Source organism: Sinocyclocheilus rhinocerous, unplaced genomic scaffold (genome assembly GCF_001515625.1).
Source record: "Sinocyclocheilus rhinocerous isolate Xijiao unplaced genomic scaffold, SAMN03320098_v1.1 scaffold1469, whole genome shotgun sequence".
Taxonomy (NCBI): domain Eukaryota; kingdom Metazoa; phylum Chordata; class Actinopteri; order Cypriniformes; family Cyprinidae; genus Sinocyclocheilus; species Sinocyclocheilus rhinocerous.
In genome coordinates, this window is record NW_015650017.1 from 110,622 (window position 1) to 116,795 (window position 6,174).

The 6,174-nt window shown below is 41.2% G+C and overlaps 1 pseudogene; it reads right to left on the minus strand.

Annotated features, from left to right (window-relative positions):
- The window catches only part of LOC107711376 (uncharacterized), a 26,127-nt pseudogene extending 20,007 nt beyond the window's left edge, over positions 1-6,120 (minus strand).
- Positions 6,121-6,174: the final 54 nt, after the last annotated feature.

A 6,174-nucleotide genomic window follows, 5' to 3' on the forward strand; every position in this document is an offset into this window, starting at 1 on the left:
GATGATGTACCAAAGAGCAAAAAAAAAAGAACAGTGAAAGTAACAAAAACTTGGTGCAGGACACTATAGTTCATTTATGTAGGTGAGGATAGCAAAATAAAGTAAACTGTGACAAATGATACCCAAAAATTCTTCATACAGTGGACTACCAGTAAAATTGATACAAATTTGGGTCCAAAAATTATTCAGACCGAGTCTGGGAAAAAAATTGAAGTTCAGGTTTGCATGAAGCTGGATGACAGCATGCCCAGGAGACTACAGGCTGTCATTAAGGCTAAAGGTTGCCCAACAAAGTATTGATAGTTGTGTAAATACTGTCATACTACAGCCGTCTGAATAATTTTGGGTTGATTGTAATCTATTACATACCCTGGTCCTTGGACCTGATCTGAGACACGACCTGCTTGACAGTGAGCATCTTGAACTTCAGTCGCATGACTGAGCGGTTTAACTGATGCAGATCTAAAATGGGACGCAACCCTCCATCCTTCTTTGGAACGATGAAGTACCAGCTGAAGAACCCAAACTCTCTGTCATGAGGAGGGACCACCTCGATGGCCTCCTTCCTCAAGAGGGTGTTTACTTCTTGTTCTAATATCAGAGCCTGCTCGGGACCCACCAATGTGGGAAAGACCCCGTTGAATGGAGGCGGCGGTGCGCCGAACTGAATGCGATCCCAACGAGACACATTTGGCAGTAGTTTCCACGCTGCTAAATAGTTTACTAAGGGAACCAGCCTCTCGAAACTGGTCTCTGGTGTACTTGGAGCTGCTAGCTTGGTGCCCTGAGGCGGAGGAACGGCAGGAGACGACCGAACTAACTGCTCTAGAGACCCCCGAAGGGGTGGCGAGCATCTCAGCTCCGTTATGTTTCCGGGCGAGACACTGAGATGTGTGCTCGCTGGAGACTGCTGCGCCCTGGATCTCTGGAACTTTTGAACCTCCCTGTATGAGGAGCTGGTACACGGCCGGGGCTGCTCCCGCCCAGCAGCCCCCAGAGCTAGAGAACGGCGAGGGAGAAACCGCTGGAATGCCGCCGCCTGTTTATAAGCCTCCTGGTATCTGTCGATGACGGAATGGACGGCCAGACCAGAAGGCGCCAGAACCAGAACAGACCAGAAGGTGCAAGCGGGCCGTCCATGAGGAAGACCCTGTCTTTCTCCTTCATATCAGATAGGGTCAACCATAAATGTCTCTCCACTGCCACCAGAGCTGCCATGGACCGCCCAATGGCACTGGCGGTCTCCTTGGTGGCGCGGAGAGATAAATCAGTGGTTCTCCTCAGTTCTGAAATATCATCTGCTTTTACTTCCTCGCCTTCATCTAGCTCTTTTAGTAGATCGGCTTGGTATGCCTGCAACACAGCCAGTGTGTGCAGACACGCACCAGCCTGACCTGCTGCCGTGTACCCCTTGCCCACCAGCGCTGAAGTGGTTCGCAGCGGCTTGGAGGGCAAGACCGGAACCTTTAAAGATGATGCCGCATCGGGAGACAGACAGCTCGCGAGCGTCTGTTCTACCGGGGCATCGATCTATAACTGCGTTCACCCAGCCCCGCCACATTGCCGTAATAATCAGAGGCAGGGATGAATGAAGGCAGGCTCCGGCGTGGAGGTGGCGGCTTAGTTCGCAGAAACCGCTGATGCTTTGTTTTACCCTCAGCCTTTTTTGCCATATTGAGCTTATATGTACTGATTGTGCAACTTGACAAACAACAGTAAATAAGACTCACAGAACATAAAATGCGACTGACACAACACAGAGCGCTTCGCTGAATGACAGAAAGCTGACGCCGGTTCCACCTCACGTGCTTTTATAGCTTCCTGGTCGCTACGTCACCCGCCTATGACGTCTCGCCCTTCCATTGGACTGATTACACATGTGATTCAGAGCGTGGTCACGCTGGGGGCGTTCCCATAGCGTTTTCCGACGCAGCTCGAGTTCCTGATGGGGAACATTTATTTAACTCACTATAGACAGTGAGAATTAAACTTATCCTCATTGGTCTGTTTTTGGTATGCAATTCATAATCTCCAGCATGTTCAGTTGTGATGTTTGTGATGGTCAGAGATCTGGTTTGATTGTCCAGCTTCAGTCGGTCTCTGAATCTCCCATCAAGAACATCATCAAATACAGTCATGCTGCCGGCTGTTACATTGGTATCAACTATCAAATATTTCCCAAACCACCACTAAATCCAATCATCCTGCTTTATTTGAGTAAAATAAGTGTTTAGAGTGACAGATTCTCCTTCCATCACTGACTCTGATGCCAGTACTATAGCATCAAACACTCCTGCAGAACAGAGTTTGTCACAGATCAAAATCACTTCAGGTCAGTTTGATGAAGCTTTACTAAAATGTAACCATTTAAGACTTTTAAATTGAATGATAACTTTGAGCTTCATATTTGAGTCAATACTTAATAACTGAAAAACAAAGAATTGAATTCAAACCTGATCTCAAAGTAAAATCACACTAATTTATTTCTACATGAGAATAGCAGTGAATGTTAATCATCTCTATTTTAACCAATAATTTATTTATGGTACCAGAACAGAAGCAAATGAAGCCATAAAAACAAATTTCAAATTCACCAACCAGACGCCACAAACACAAAAAGTTTGAGAAGCATTTTCAAAACTAATTTGAGAAGCATTTTCTTCATCAGTTCACTGCAAAGCCCAAAGTTTTGATGCGTAACATGTCTAAAAACACACTGAAACACGACTGAACTGTGATATTTATCTGGCTGTGACCACGACTTAAAATGTCTGAAAACACTCTGAAACATGACTGAACTGTGATATTTATCTGGCTGTGACCACAGATTCCGCTCCCACGTCCATCTCCTTTATCATTAAAAAATCAATAAGCTTTTGCTGATCTTACATTTTCACATGAATTCCAGCCCTGCATGAAAACTAACAGCAGGAGTGTTTGATTAGATATCCATTTCATTGAATTAATAAATTCAATTAGAATAAGACGAATTAGTATCAACAAAATCCATCTTTGCATAGCAGAGGAAACACCGAAGCTGCATCTAAAAGATGCAGTTCACCCAAAAATGACAATTAGCTGAAAATATGCTCGCCCATAGGCCAGTCAGAGACGAAGATGAGTTCTTCATCAGATTTGTAGAAATGTTTCTTTCCATAACTTGCTTACGAATGAATCCTCTGCAGTAAATGGTGCCGTCAGAATGAGTCCAAACATCTGATAAAAACATCACAATAATCCACAAGTAATCCACACCATAGTCCATCAATTAACATCTCGAGAAGCCAAAAGCTGCAAGTTTGTAAGAAACAAATCCATCATTAAGATGTTTTTAACTTCAAACCGTTGCTTCCAGGTAAAATATGAGACCATAATCCATGATATTGAATCAGGAGAGAAATATGTATAAATCAAGTACTGTTTACAAGCCAAAACAATCCAAAATGCCTAAAAGTTTTATATGAGAGGTCAAGAGGGGACAGACTTTTTCACTTGTATTTTAGACAGAAATAATGATTTAAAAACATCTTAAAAAGAAACATTTCTGCAAATTTTCAGTTTTGGGTGAACAAATAAGTAATTGAATCATTCATTAAACCAATTCAGGAACAAACGAGTCATTGAATCACTGACTCACCCGATTCTTTCAAAAACACAGCTTTATTCAGTACCAAGTAGGGATGTCCCGATCAGGTTTCTGTGCCCCCGATTCGATCCGAGTCATTGAATATTGAGTATCTGCCGTAACCAAGTCCCGATCCAATACGTGTATATTCCTAGTGTTGGATGCACATTTCAAGTACATTAAAGTTATTAAAATCAATCCAATGTATACAGAGTTGTGCAGAGAGTACAAGTAATATAAATGTCTGTGTGTGTGTGTGTGTGTGTGTATGCATATATAAGATACATATATCTCTCCATGTATATATTTGCACATACTGTATGAAAACATTAACTACTGATGTAAACTTTTTGTATTTTATATGTACAATAAGCAGAATACTTATTATATAAGTAAATAAGCAACATAAAGGTAAATAAGTGGAGATATGGTTAGAAAGCATGAAGCTCTCGGTGTCAGAATGCCAGTCTGTCAACCAAATGGAATTCAAAGCAAGACGCAACCCATGGCAACGTCTCAGATAGTCTGACGGCAGACAAAAGTAAACGATGAATGAATGCGTGATCGTTACAAAAGTGTGCATCAAATACATTGAACACAGAAGCTTAAACGTGTGTGACGCACGAGAACAGACCTCACTGGATCTCAGGCTGCGTTCCAGTTAATTTTTTTATGCCCTTCACTCGCAAAATCGAAGGGCTGAGGGTCTGTCCATATAAACTTCCCTTTAAATTTCCAATTAACAAAGTGGAATGCACTCCAAAATGGCAGCGGGGATACCCCCGAGGGGAAGTGCTTGGGGAAGTTCACGAGCGCGTCTAAAAGTGGAGTGGAACGTAGCCTTACACGCACATTTCCTCTTCTTTTTGATTTTTTATAGCGGCTGAACATGCACATTTGAGCATCTTCTTTTCCTTTTAATGGCGGTTGGCAAATCTAATGGAAGGAGAATACCGCCACCTTCTGCACGTCACCGGCATGACAGCTGTCATAAAAAAAACTATCTGTTAAAAAAAAGCTTGATCTGCCCGATCCCGATCCTTGAGATCGGCTCGGGACATACTTAGTACCAAGTGTTGCACAGCAGCAGTTCTTCTGTGGATTTGTTTGGAACAATATTTGTTGTGAAATAGAGCAAAAACGGACAATATAATGTCTATAATGTAACTCAATATTAAATTCTTGTTTGCTGAGTTGTTGTATGAAATCAAAATAACATTTGCAATCCTGCTGGTATTTGTGAAAAACAGCACTCTTGCTAATGTGATATTGCCCGTGACCAACTATGTTATATGAGGAAAAGTATAAATGATATGAAAAGTCAAACAGACTTTTCCCCTCATATCTTGAATATTGGGGTCATTCAAACAGGCTAAATCATGCAGTGAAGGCATGCACTTTTATTTGCGCATATGCACTAGTGTATCACACTAAACTACTGACACACACAGTAACCACATACATCCAGCAGTGGCTGTTTATCCACCCAACAGATCAAACCACACTTCTGTACAGATAAAACAGTGGAGGAAAACCATTGCAGGGTTCATTTTTGACTCAAAAACCAGTAAATCACGTTTATAATGTTTGCCTGTGTTGTTAGAACTAAATTCATGAGTAAAAGTTAATGAAAACATACAGTAACCAGTAAAGGTGATTGTTCGTTTGGAGAAATTTGCATTTGATTAACTGAGATTTGGTCTTTGGAAAATTTGATGAGAAATATGCTAGAGTTTATAATGAGATCGCTGGCTTTTGATCTGTAGATTTGTTGACTTTGGCATTTTGGTAAAACTGAGCAAAATAACTCATTTGAAGCTCTAATTTAAGCACATGTAAGGTTACCTTAGTCGTTTCTTCTGGAAAGAGAAGTGTAGAGGTCCGCATCAATTTTTTTCTGAAATTCAAATAACGTTATGGTGGATTTACACAACAATTGTCACAGTTCACTACGTGCATAACAGTAACAAAAGCTGAAAAAACGCACTCAAAAGAAGATCATTTGAGAAATTTCTCAAAGGCCCATTTTTTTTACCTTCAGTTACCGTTTGAAACTCAAGATGGCGCCAATGTCACCCATTTAAGTCAAAGTCTGCTTTATTGTCAATTCTGCCACATGTACAGCACATACATACAGAGAATTGAAATTGCCTTACTCTCAGACCCTTGGTGCATACAGTTAACACTTAACACTAACAGTAGACATAATACAGATAAATACAGTTTAAATATATATAAAATACAAACTATACAAATATACAAATAAGGAAGGAGTAAAAAAAGATGTAGTGCAAAAGAGCTCATCAGTCTGTTAAAGTGATAAAGAGCTCAGAGAACAGTATTTAATTAAACTGTCAGAGAGGTAGTTTGCAGTACAATGCTGCACAAAGTGACTGGTGCAGGTCAGTGTGTGTGTGTTTCCACATTCAGAGAGAGATTGTTGTCACTGCACCACCCGGCAAGGCGGCTCACCTTGCTCCTGTAGTTTGTCTCATCTCTGTTGCTAATGAGACCCACCACAGTCGTGTCATCCGCAAACTTAATGAAGA